Genomic DNA, 12,875 nt, shown 5'->3' with positions numbered 1-12,875 from the left:
GGGGGGGCTACAACTGCTCGTGCACGAGTTCGGGGTAATAGGGTACCCCTACTCTAGTACACCGACAGTTTTCATGGATGACTTTTCCGTCTATGGTTCGTCTTTTGATGATTGTTTAAGCAATCTTGATCGAGTTTTGCAGAGATGTGAAGAAACTAATTTTGTCTTGAATTGGGAAAAGTGCCACTTTATGGTTAATGAAGGTATTGTCTTGGGGCACAAAGTTTCTGAAAGAGGTATTGAAGTTGATAAAGCCAAGGTTGATGCTATTGAAAAGATGCCATGTCGCAAGGACATCAAAGGTATAAGAACTTTCCTTGGTCACGCCGGATTTTATAGGAGGTTCATTAAGGACTTCTCAAAAATTTCTCGGCCCCTGACTAATTTATTACAAAAAGATGTACCATTTGTCTTTGATGATTATTGTGTAGAAGCATTTGAAATACTTAAGAAAGCACTAGTCTCTGCACCTGTTGTTCAGCCACCTGATTGGAATTTACCCTTTGAAATTATGTGTGATGCTAGTGATTATGCTGTAGGTGTTGTTCTAGGGCAAAGAGTTGATAAGAAATTAAATGTTATCCATTATGCCAGTAAGACTCTAGACAGTGCTCAAAGAAATTATGCTACTACCGAAAAGGAACTTCTAGCAGTGGTGTTTGCTTGTGATAAGTTTAGACCTTATATTGTTGATTCCAAAGTTACTATTCACACTGATCATGCTGCTATTAAATATCTTATGGAAAAGAAGGATGCAAAACCTAGACTTATTAGATGGGTTCTCCTGCTTCAAGAATTTGATTTCCATATTGTTGATAGAAAAGGAGCTGAGAACCCCGTTGCAGACAACTTATCTAGGTTATAGAATGTTCTTGATGACCCACTACCTATTGATGATAGCTTTCCTGATGAACAGTTAAATGTCATAAGCACTTCTCGTAGCATTCCATGGTATGTTGATTATGCTAATTATATAGTTGCTAAATTTATACCACCTAGCTTCACATACCAGCATAAGAAAAAGTTTTTCTATGACTTGCGACATTACTTTTGGGATGACCCACATCTTTATAAAGAAGGAGTAGATGGTGTCATTAAACATTGTGTACCTGAGAATGAACAGGAACATATCCTACGCAAGTGTCACTCCGAAGCTTATGGAGGACACCATGCTGGAGATAGAACTGCACATAAGGTATTGCAATCCGGTTTTTATTGGCCTACTCTCTTCAAAGATGCCCGTAAGTTTGTTTTGTCTTGCGATGAATGTCAAAGAATTGGTAATATTAGTAGACATCAAGAAATGCCTATGAATTATTCACTCATTATTGAACCATTTGATGTTTGGGGTTTTGATTATATGGGACCTTTTCCTGCCTCTAATGGATACACACATATTTTAGTTGCTGTAGATTACGTTACTAAGTGGGTGGAAGCTATTCCAACTAGTAGTGCTGATCATAACACTTCTATTAAAATGCTTAAGGAAGTTACTTTTCCGAGGTTTGGAGTCCCTAGATATTTAATGACTGATGGTGGTTCACACTTTATTCATGGTGCTTTCCGTAAGATGCTTGCTAAATATGACGTTAATCATAGGATTGCATCTGCTTATCACCCTCAGTCTAGTGGTCAAGTAGAGTTGAGCAACATGGAGCTCAAATTAATTTTGCAAAAGACTGTTAATAGGTCTAGAAAGAATTGGTCCAAGAAACTTGATGATGCATTATGGGCCTATAGAACTGCATATAAAAATCCTATGGGTATGTCTCCGTACAAAATGGTTTATGGAAAAGCTTGTCACTTACCTCTCGAACTAGAACATAAGGCATATTGGGCTATTAAAGAGCTCAACTATGATTTCAATCTTGCCGGTGAGAAGAGGTTATTTTATATTATCTCACTTGATGAATGGAGAGCCCAAGCATATGAAAATGCCAAGTTGTTTAAAGAAAAAGTTAAAAGATGGCATGACAAAAGGATACAAAAGCGTGAGTTTAATGTAGGTGATTATGTATTGCTATACAACACTCGTTTAAGATTTTTTGCAGGAAAACTTCTCTCTAAATGGGAAGGTCCCTACGTTATCGACGAGGTCTATCGTTCCGGTGCCATAAAAATCAACAACTTTGAAGGCACAAATCCGAAGGTGGTAAACGGTCAAAGGATCAAACACTATATCTCAGGTAATCCTATAAATGTTGAAACTAATATTATTGAAACCGTGACCCCGGAGGAGTACATAAAGGACACTTTCCAGAACGTTCAAGACTCCGAAAAGGAATAGGTATGTGGTACGGTAAGTAAACCGACAGTCGGTGTCAAAACCGGCGGATCTCGGGTAGGGGGTACCGAACTGTGCGTCTAGGCGGATGGTAACTGGAGACAAGGGACATGATGTTTTTACCCAGGTTCAGGCCCTCTCGATGGAGGTAAAACCCTACTCCTGCTTGATTAATATTGATGATATGGGTAGTACAAGAGTAGATCTACCACGAGATCAGAGAGGCTAAACCCTAGAAGCTATCCTATGGTATGATTGTTGTTCGTCCTACGGACTAAAACCCTCCGGTTTATATAGACACCGGAGAGGGCTAGGGTTACACAGAGTCGGTTACAATGGGAGGAGATCTTCATATCCGTATCGCCAAGCTTGCCTTCCACGCCAAGGAAAGTCCCATTCGGACACGGGACGAAGTCTTCAATCTTGTATCTTCATAGTCCAGGAGTCCGGCCAAAGGTTATAGTCCGGCCATCCGGACACCCCCTAATCCAGGACTCCCTCAGTAGCCCCTGAACCAGGCTTCAATGACGAGAGTCCAGCGCGCAAATTGTCTTCGGCATTGCAAGGCGGGTTGCTCCTCCGAATACTTCATAGAAGATGTTGAACACAAGGATAGTGTCCGGCTCTGCAAAATAAGTTCCACATACCACCATAGAGAGAATAACATTTGTACAAATCTAATCTGCTGACGTATTCCGTAGAGTGACATCATGCAATGGCCAAGCCTTTATTTGAATCGTTTTACATTCCCACCTCACCGCGTTTAGCGAGGCGGTTTCCTTGGCACGTCTTGTCAAAGCAGATATCGTGTCCCCTTAATCCGGGAGTCTCATCAATACGGGCGTGGGTAAACCAACCGTGCCATTGGTATGTCTCCTTAATCGAAAGTGAGTCCCAAACGGTCATGGGGAGGGCTCTTGGTATTCAACCTCTTTATAAAGAGACCAAGGCTCGACTCCTTTCTTTCAATCCAATCAAATCCGCCTCTCGCCTCGAGTTGCAACACTCAAAGCTCCAGATTCAGGCGCTTCGGACCTTCGATGATGTCCTGCTCCGACCTCCAGGGCCGATGGATGCCTTCCTCCGTTACGGAAGAAGGCGTGCGAAAGCTGAGAGATGCCAGGTATCTAACCAACGAAATCTCGCATAGGCTGCCTGCTCAAGGGCAGACTATTCCCGCTCCCAAGCCCGGTGAGAGCATGGTGTTCATATCTCACTTCCTTCGGGGGCTAGGCTTCCCAATTGATCCCTTTGTGAGGGGGCTCATGTTTTATTACGGGATGGAATTTCACGACTTAGCTTCGGAGTCCATCCTCCAAATCTCATCGTTCATTGTCGTGTGTGAGGCCTTCCTCCATATTACTCCTCACCTCGGACTGTGGCTTAAGACCTTCAAGGTAGAACCGAAGATGATTGAGGGGCAGCACGCTGAGTGCGGAGGTGCTATTATAAGCAAGATTGCCGACGCTCCATGGCCCGAGGGCTCTTTTCAAGAGGAGTTCGGCTTATGGCAACGAGAGTGGTTTTACATCACAGCTCCCAAGGGCACCACATGGGTGGCGCCACCTACTTTTCGCTCGGGTCCCCCACCACGGCTAGCGTCATGGGTCAATGAAGGACTTAGCTGGGGGCCGTCCAAGGACATGCCCTTGTTGTAGGGCCGCATTCGAGATCTCCTAGAAAGAGATATCAATCTGGCCGTAGTGACGTAGGTTATGCTGATTCGCCGCATACTGCCCATGCAAACGTCGCCCCCTCCGCCTGTGGGAATTTAATCCGGAAGGACCGCGAGTCCTCCAACATATTATGGGCACGACGCCCGTGGAGATGTACAAATTGTTCTTCGGATCACAAGCAATGTGTATGGACTTGTCCGAGGACAAAGGTCTGAGCTGCAATCGCCCGGATACTCAAGTAAGTAGCTCTGTACCCGGACACGCTATCCGTACATTTATCATAAAACTGCCCTTAAAAGAGCTATCCTTTAAACAGGAGTGGATAGCAAAAGCAAGGCTTATCAGGTGTCTGGCCCCCCTCCCTGAGACCACGCCGGATCCCGTGTTGACCAGGATGCTGGAGGTTGCGCCTTTGAAAGAAGGCGAAGAGGGGAACAAAGAAGCTACTGCCTCCGCGAACAAGGCTGTCAGGAAAGGAGGAATCGAGGATTCCTCTATCCAGGGAAAGAAGAGGACCGCCTCTTAAGACCTGGAGGCGATGGCCTCCAAGCGGGGGAAGAAATCTTCGTCAGAGGGTCCGGCGCCGAAGGGTGCCCCGGCCGCATTGCGCCCCCAAGGGGATCAGCTCTCCACCGAGCCGTAAGTAAAGAGAGGGGTTTTAAAATGAGAGACATCCCTGTCTTATTTCTGAGGAAGATAACCGAAATTTTACCTTGTAGTTCAGATCTCAACCCTTCTCAGCAGAGCTCATCCTCAGGGGATCTACGTCCGGAGATGATGGAGAGCGGAACGCCTCCCCCAGCTGTATCGTCTTGCGAGGCGGGCGACCCCAAGGTGTCGTCTCGGAGGGTTTTGAGGTACTGAGGGATCTGCTCAGGCGAGCGTCTATCTCAGAAGCTGAGGGATCTACTCGGGCGAGCGTCTATCTCAGAAGAACACCGTGTGTTGGTGAACACGGTGATTAGAAGGATTTCATCAGCGGAAAGCGGATTGTATGAGGCCGCCAGGAGTTTACTGACAGGTTTTGAGGTATGCGAAAGGATGTACCTTTTAACAGATCCGCATATACAAAATGCTTCCTATATAGATAGTAGCCCCTGAGACTCTGTGCGTTGTCAAAAATGACGATGCGCAGAGGATCATAATCCCAGGTATAATATGTCGCCTTTCCTATGTAGGTGTCTAAGAGTTCGTTGGCTAGCCGGACTGATGAATTTGCCGATCTAAAGCGGTAACTTGACATGGCAGATGCCAACATCACGCTTGTCAACAAGCAACTGGATGAGGCACAAGGTATGTAATGTCTCCGAAGACATCTGGTAAGAGGAGCTTGATGCCCGTACCTTATAACATGTGTGCTTAATGCAGATGGTGCCCCTGCCATGGAAAACCTTCGGGCGGAACTTGCCCGAGCCCAGGAGCAGGCCAGCAAAAGCGATGTGGTTGCCTTAAAGGCGGCTGAAGAGCTAAAAGCCGAACAGGCTGCTCACTGCCAGAGCAAGAAGGAAATGGCCGAGATGGTTGTAGAATTGAAGACGGCTGCCGACCGCTGCAAGCTTCTTGAAAAAGAAGATAGGGTGGCACAGAAGGACCTAGAGAAGGTCACTACCGAGGCCAGGGATACTCGCTCTATGATGAGAGCGATGAAGGAGGAGCTACGTCAAGCCGGAGATATCACGACTGGAAAGCCCTATACGCTGCGGATGAAGTTCGGGGATTCTAATTATGCTCCGTTGGACCAGAAGTGGAGTGCGGCGAATACTTACCTGGATTTGGCAGCGAGTGCCGCGGACGCGGCCGAACACTTCCGCGATCAAAATGACCACGAGGTGGAAAAGCTTTTTTGGTCGCAGTTCCATAATCCAGAGCGCCCACTTTCCGTATCCGATTGTTTAGCTGCATGGGCGGAGCTGAATAGGTTATCCGGACTCGCCATGAAGCATGTCGTGAGTCATCTATGGCCGAAAGGGCCCGAGCCGAAGAGTTATTTTGACTTGGTGCAGCAGTTCCTTGGTGCGGTGCCGCATATTAATGCGATAAAGAGGTCAGCGTGCATAGAGGGTGCGTACATGGCTCTTGCCCGTGTCAAGACATACTGGGTGGAGATGAACGCCACTACTGTTGCATCCCAAGATTCGGACGAGAGCCGAGTACCTGCCGAGCACTATTTTCAGGAAGTTCTGCAGGGCGCTCGTTTAATAGAGACGCAGTGCTCGAAGGATGTTATGTTTGAATGACATGCATTATTGTAAAACAATGTTTCGATGGAATATAAAAGCTTTTTATACTTGTGCTTTCAAGAATTAGAATACCTCCTGTGCGGCGTTAATGTATATGTGTATATAACCTGAAAGATGGCAGTCGTTGGCTTCAGCCCCCACGCATATAATGCGGGGGTGTTCGCAGAAGGCGCATTTTCACACTTGATCCGACGTCTTGGTCCTATAAAGGAGGTGATAGCGCAGCGAACTAGGCAACCGGACTATAATGCTTTATCACTTTCACTTAGCCATAGGAGTTTGACAGTGGGGCTACCGAATACCCCCTAGGGGCACCGCGCTCACCCGAATTCGGGGCGCATGTGTGCCTGACCGGGAAACGGCCCTTCGTTAATGTGGAAGAATCCTAAATATTCCGGCAAGTCATCGAGTGGTTGACCAGTCTCTCACTATATCATGACAGTCAGTTTTCGGCTTTCTCTAGTGAGGTGCTCGCCTGGCCGAACCGGGGCACAATCGCAGTAGTTCTCCTGGTGCCGCCTTAGCCGATAGAGCGGAACGTAAGGCAGCAAAACACAGGAGCAGGGCAAACCCAAGATTTGACCAAAGACATGATTCGGAGCTGATGCATATAAGGCGAAACTCGCGACGCCGAACACTCCCTAAGGTATTCGGTCTTTATGAAAACGGGCGGAACAACGCCCTTGGTAAGAAGCCCCTGGTGTCCAGGTACGCACAAAATTCTGGCGTGGCCACATGCCAAGACGCCAGCCTCCTCGTTGGTTATAACAAAAAACCAGGGGATGTTATCAACAAGAGACAGTAAAAAAGGTTTACGCAGGGTCTTATTCTGAAAAGAATCCTTGAAACGGGTCCCTACTGCACGTCTGCGCCTGTGTCTCCGTTGTGCCGTATCCTGGACGGGTGTAGCACGGTGTTCATCTCTAATAGAGAGGAACTTAGTTGAAAACAATCATGCAAGAAATCTATGTTATATTAAATAAACAAAGTATAATACAGAAGAAGGGTAGAATTGAGCTTTATTGTCTCTTGGTGTAAACGCGCGAAGCCCCTTGTACAGGGGTATGCGGCTAGTAAGCCTTTTTATGTTTACGCCGGACTCGTCGAGCCATGTCCGGGGTCTTTAATGACCTGTTTAGGTGCTTTAACTAGTAAAGCTAGTTTAGTGTGCGGCTGTCAAGGCAGCCGCACCATCGTCCGCGCTCGAGGAACACTCAATATTTCCCTTTAATGAGATGATGCCTCGTGGACCGGGCATTTTAAGTGTAAGGGATGCATAATGCGGTATTGTGTTAAAGCAGGCAAAAGCTTCGCGTCCTAGTAGTGCTTGATAGCTACTTATGAATGGGGCGATGTGGAAGGTTAGCTTTTCACTTCGGAAGTTGTTGGGAGAGCCGAACATAACTTCCAACAAGAGGGAACCCGTACAATGGGTATCTATGCCTGGCGTTACCCCTTGAAAGGAGGTGTTGCCATGGCGAATTATTGTTGGGTTTATCCCCATTTTGCGGATTGTGTCCTGGTATAGCAGGTTTAGATCACTGCCATCGTCCATTAGGACTTGTGTGAAGTGGAGTCCGTCAATTATCGGATCTAATACCAAGGGAGTCCAGCCTGCATTCCGGATACCTCTAGAGTAATCCTGATGATCGAAGGTGATTGGTTGTAACAACCGGTGGCGGGACTCCTCTTGGGCAGGCCGTATGGCGTATATCTCCATAGGCGCCACTCTGTTTTTCCCTTTTGTCACATGAAGTGAATTTACTGTTTTGACTTCTTGCGGGAACTTCTTTTGTTCTCCGGTGCTCTGCTTGTGGGGTTCGTCGTCGTCCTCGCTTGGTATGTCGAGCCCCTTGTGTTCGGCGTTTAGTTTGCCGGATTCCTTCAAGACCCAACAATCTCTGTGGGTGTGGTTTGCAGGCCTCCCGGGAGTACTGTGGATTTGGCATATTTTGTCCAAGATTTTGTTGAGGTTAGATAGCTCGTCCCTATTATCTTTGGGGGACGACTTTTTCTGATTCTGCCGAGAGATTTTGAATCCGGCATTGACTGCCGTGCTCTTAGGGCTGTTGCCCTTGATCTGGCGCTGTTCCTTGCTACGGCGCGGTTTCCCATTTACATCTCTAACTTCGGATGAACTTGGGTCGCTGGTGCTGCTTCTTGCCAACCAGCTATCCTCTCCTGCGCAAAAGCGGGTCATGAGGCTTGTCAATGCGGCCATTGTTCTTGTCTTTTCTTGGCCGAGGTGTTTGGTGAGCCATTCGTCTCGAACGCTATGTTTGAAAGCTGCTAGGGCTTCGGTGTCCGGACAGTCGACTATCTAATTCTTTTTAGTAAGAAATCTGTTCCAGAGTTTCTGGGCTGACTCTCCGGGTTGTTGAGTTATATGACTTAGATCGTCTGCATCTGGAGGTCGGACATAGGTCCCTTGAAATTTTTCCCGAAAAGCATCCTCGAGCTCTTGCCAACTTCCTATGGTGTTTTCGGGAAGGCTTTTAAGCCAATGCCGGGCTGGCCCTTTGAGCTTGAGGGGTAAGTATTTTATGGCGTGGAGGTCATCTCCTCTGGACATGTGTATGTGGAGGATATAGTCCTCAATCGAGACTCCAGGGTCTGTTGTTCCGTCGTATGCCTCTATGTTTACGGGCATGAATCCCGCTGGAAATTCATGGTCCAGTACCTCATCGGTGAAACATAGGGGATGTGCGGCGCCCCTGTATTTGGGTGTGCCGCGATGTTCGGATATTTGTTGCGTTGCATTGCTTACTAGAGCTTGCTTTCTTGGCCCGTAGATAGATCTGGTTGGGCCGTCTTTTTGATGCGAATCCTTGTGCGGATCGAGTGTCGGACTGAGTGCGGCGCCCTTTGCCGCTCTATGTCGGTCATGGGGTCGTCTATCCGACCTGGTGGCTTCCTTGCTTTTTAACTGTGGGGGCTCTAAGGCCTCCTCATCAAATTCTGGTAGTAGTTTTCGCTTCGGATAGCTCTTTGTGTGGTGACTGTCACCGTACATGTGTGCGGTGTTGAGTAATTTGCCCCATCTGATTCTGAGTGCATCTTCCACTGTTTTGAGCTTCCGCTTCTGCTTTTTCAGGCTACACGCAGTGGTGACGAGCCTTTGGTGGAGGTTCTTCTGCTCCAGCAACTTGTCCGGCGTGAGGTCGTCCGGACTATTATCTTCGCCGGGGATGGGTTGTTCGGTTTATTTATCCAAGTTGCCCTGTTCGGACGGTTTCTCGACGGCATGTTCGTCGTCCGCCGGTTCGCCCTGCTCTATGGCTGGGTCTCTGTCGACGTGGGGTTTGGCGCGGCGCTTACGCCGCCGCTTTGATTGCTTTTCGAGGGAACGATCCCTCGTTGCGCCCTTTTGATCCTCCTCGTCGTTTCTTTTAGGTGTGTCCACCATGCATACATCGTGGGATGAGGTGGTTGTCCAGTGCCCTATAGGCGTTGGTTCTTGGTCGTCTCCTTCATCGTGGGATGAGGAGACATGTAAGGGGTTCCGCATGTGCGCGCGCTCAGCTGGATGTGTTTTGCGGTCCGTAGGCACCAGAGGTGACGGCGTGGGCATTTTGGTGGCAGACGTGTTTTGAGCGTTGGTGTTTACTATGGTGTTCGTGGGCCTCAATTTATGTCGTGTTTGTTGTTTTTGATGTGAGAATTATTGGTATGTTAGAGTTTTTGGAGATTATTTTCATCTGTAATTTATGATTACAAGTTTTGGTGTTCTTGGTGGTTTTCCACTCCCGCCATGGAAATTTGTTCTTCTTTTTCTATTGTTTTACTTTCGAATTGTTGTCGTAGGGAGAGATATGAGGATTGTATGAAAAGATTTGCGTTGTCAATTTTGATTCTTTGAGTTGTTTCTACCCCGGATTCCCATGTTATTTTGTCGTTGGCGGAGGTGGTGTATGGCGGCTGACTGTATGCTACAATTTCTTTGTAATCTGGTCAAACTGTGTAATTAAGTTGCATGTTTTCAGTGTTGTTTGAATTGTTGTCGTATGTGTAGTTGGACTGTTGCATGTCAAAGTTGTATTACTGTGTGTTGACATCGGGACTGGCTTCGTACCGATAGCTCTGCACTTTGATTATAAAGCCCGAGCCCTCTATCACTTTCATTCTACGAGCTGCAACCAAAAAAAAGCGAGATGGATCCTGAGCTGCGAGAGGTCACAGAGGAGGAGGGGGACGCCATAGATGTGAGGGCTGCAGTAGCGGAGCAGAGGAGGAGGAGGCGCAGGCGCATGCAGATGGCGTGATGTGCTGCCGAGGAGGAACTGGAGGCAGAGTTCAACAGACGCCTTGCGCGCGAGGTGATGGATACTTGCAACTCCAATGAATTGGAGCTTCTTTTCCCGGAGGGCAGGGGAAGGAACCATATTCAGATCATTAGTTGGGCTAGGGCGAGAGTAGCCACGGCTCCACATCCATCCACCAGGGCCAAATGGCGTCATTTCTTTGATCGTTATGACTGAAGTAGTGGATATTATGTTTTTAAGATTTTTTTTGTGAGGGAGCAGATGTTTGAATGACTAAATGAATTCAACTGTTTTGTCTCTGAATGTGTTTTTTGTCTGCATATGTTTGACATGTGCACTTTTGAATTGCTTGTTTATCTGAAGTTGAACTGATTTGTGGTCAAATGTTGCATGGCTTGTGTAATAACTATTTCCTACCAGCTGGCTGCCCACCTGCCTATTTATTATTTTTATAATCTGCGAGTCTCCCTGTCTATAAACTCTATCCATCTATGTGTGGTGTGTGTCCAAGTCTCCCCCTCCTTTTTCTTCCTTCTTCCAGAATTAGATCTAGGTTCCTCCCTCTTCTCTTTGTTGCTTTTTTCCCTGTTCCTGTGTGTTCCATGGAGGATTGTTCATGCGGATGATTGGCAAAGATGGCGCGCATAGCTGACGGTTGTGTGTACGAATCTGGTTTGGAGCTCACCCAGACTCAGCACCGTGGGCAACTTTCTTGTCTGTTGTACAACAACCATGGGTTTCGTACACCCTATGTTTGTCGCCTGATGGTTGGTGACTTGAAGGAATCATGGGTATGTGTTACTATTCGTTTTGTTTTCTACTTTTTTGTTGGTCTCTGTTTGAATCTCATGGACTGAATCTGCAGTTTAGTCTTATGAATAGTCTGTCTATATTTTTTTATTTGGTTTTGTCAGAATTTAACAGTAAGGATTTCTGTGTGTATTTGTTCATTACTTAACAGTATTTTATCCATTTTTTATAATCCTTGATCTGTTTTTTGTCAGATGTTTTCACTGTAGGTGTATTGATATGTATATTTCTTCAGTTTAGTCAGTTCACATGTCTAGTTAGTTTTGTGTTATTGTTTTGCTTCAGATTTTTTCCATTTTAGTTTGTTATGCAAATCGTTCCTATATCTGTATAAAAATTCAGTTATGTCAGGTGTTCAATTTGTTTTGTACTCCCATGCCCATTTGCAGAAAATGTCACCCAGGATCAGGATTGTTCCTCCTAGTTCCGGTGTTTTGAAGATGGAGACTTCAAACAAAAATGGGTATCAGTTGATGGATGTTGCCTACCACATCGACTTTGATGGTTGCATCAACCTAACTACTTGGTGGAAGGAGTTTGTGGCAGAGTCTGGATTTGAGGATGGTGATGTGGTTATGGTTATGTGAAGGAAATATGCCCTAGAGGCAATAATAAAGTTATTATTTATTTCCTTATATCATGATAAATGTTTATTATTCATGCCAGAATTGTATTAATAGGAAAAATGATACATGTGTGAATACATAGACAAACTAAGTGTCACTAGTATGCCTCTACTTGACTAGCTCGTTTATCAAAGATGGTTATGTTTCCTAGCCATGGACAAAGAGTTGTCATTTGATTAACGGGATCACATCATTAGGAGAATGATGTGATTGACTTGACCCATTCGGTTAGCTTAGCACTTGATCGTTTAGTATGTTGCTACTGCTTTCTTCAAGACTTATACATGTTCCTGTGACTATGAGATTATGCAACTCCCGTTTACCGGAGGAACACTTTGTGTGCTACCAAACGTCACAACGTAACTGGGTGATTATAAAGGTGCTCTACAGGTGTCTCCAAAGGTACTTGTTGGGTTGGCGTATTTTGAGATTAGGATTTGTCACTCCAATTGTGGGAGAGGAATCTCTGGGCCCACTCAGTAATGCACATCACTATAAGCCTTGCAAGCATTGCAACTAATTAGTTGGTTGCGGGATGATGTATTACGGAACGAGTAAAGAGACTTGCCGGTAACGAGATTGAACTAGGTATAGAGATACCGACGGTCGAATCTCGGGCAAGTAACATACCGATGACAAAGGGAACAACGTATGTTGTTATGCGGTTTGACCGATAGATCTTCGTAGAATATGTGGGAGCCAATATGAGCATCCAGGTTTCGCTATTGGTTATTGACCGGAGACGTGTCTCGGTCATGTCTACATAGTTCTCGAACCCGTAGGGTCCGCACGCTTAAAGTTAGATGACAATTGTATTACGAGTTTATGTGTTCTCATGTACCGAAGGAGTTCGGAGTCCTGGATGAGATTGAGGACATGACGAGGAGTGTCGAAATGGTCGAGACATAAAGATCGATATATTGGACGACTATATTCGGACTTCGGAAAGGTTCCGAGTGATTCGGGTATTTTTCGGA

The sequence above is a fragment of the Triticum dicoccoides genome, chromosome 7B (genome assembly GCF_002162155.2).
Source record: "Triticum dicoccoides isolate Atlit2015 ecotype Zavitan chromosome 7B, WEW_v2.0, whole genome shotgun sequence".
Lineage (NCBI taxonomy): Eukaryota > Viridiplantae > Streptophyta > Magnoliopsida > Poales > Poaceae > Triticum > Triticum dicoccoides.
This window is presented reverse-complemented; position numbering follows the sequence as displayed.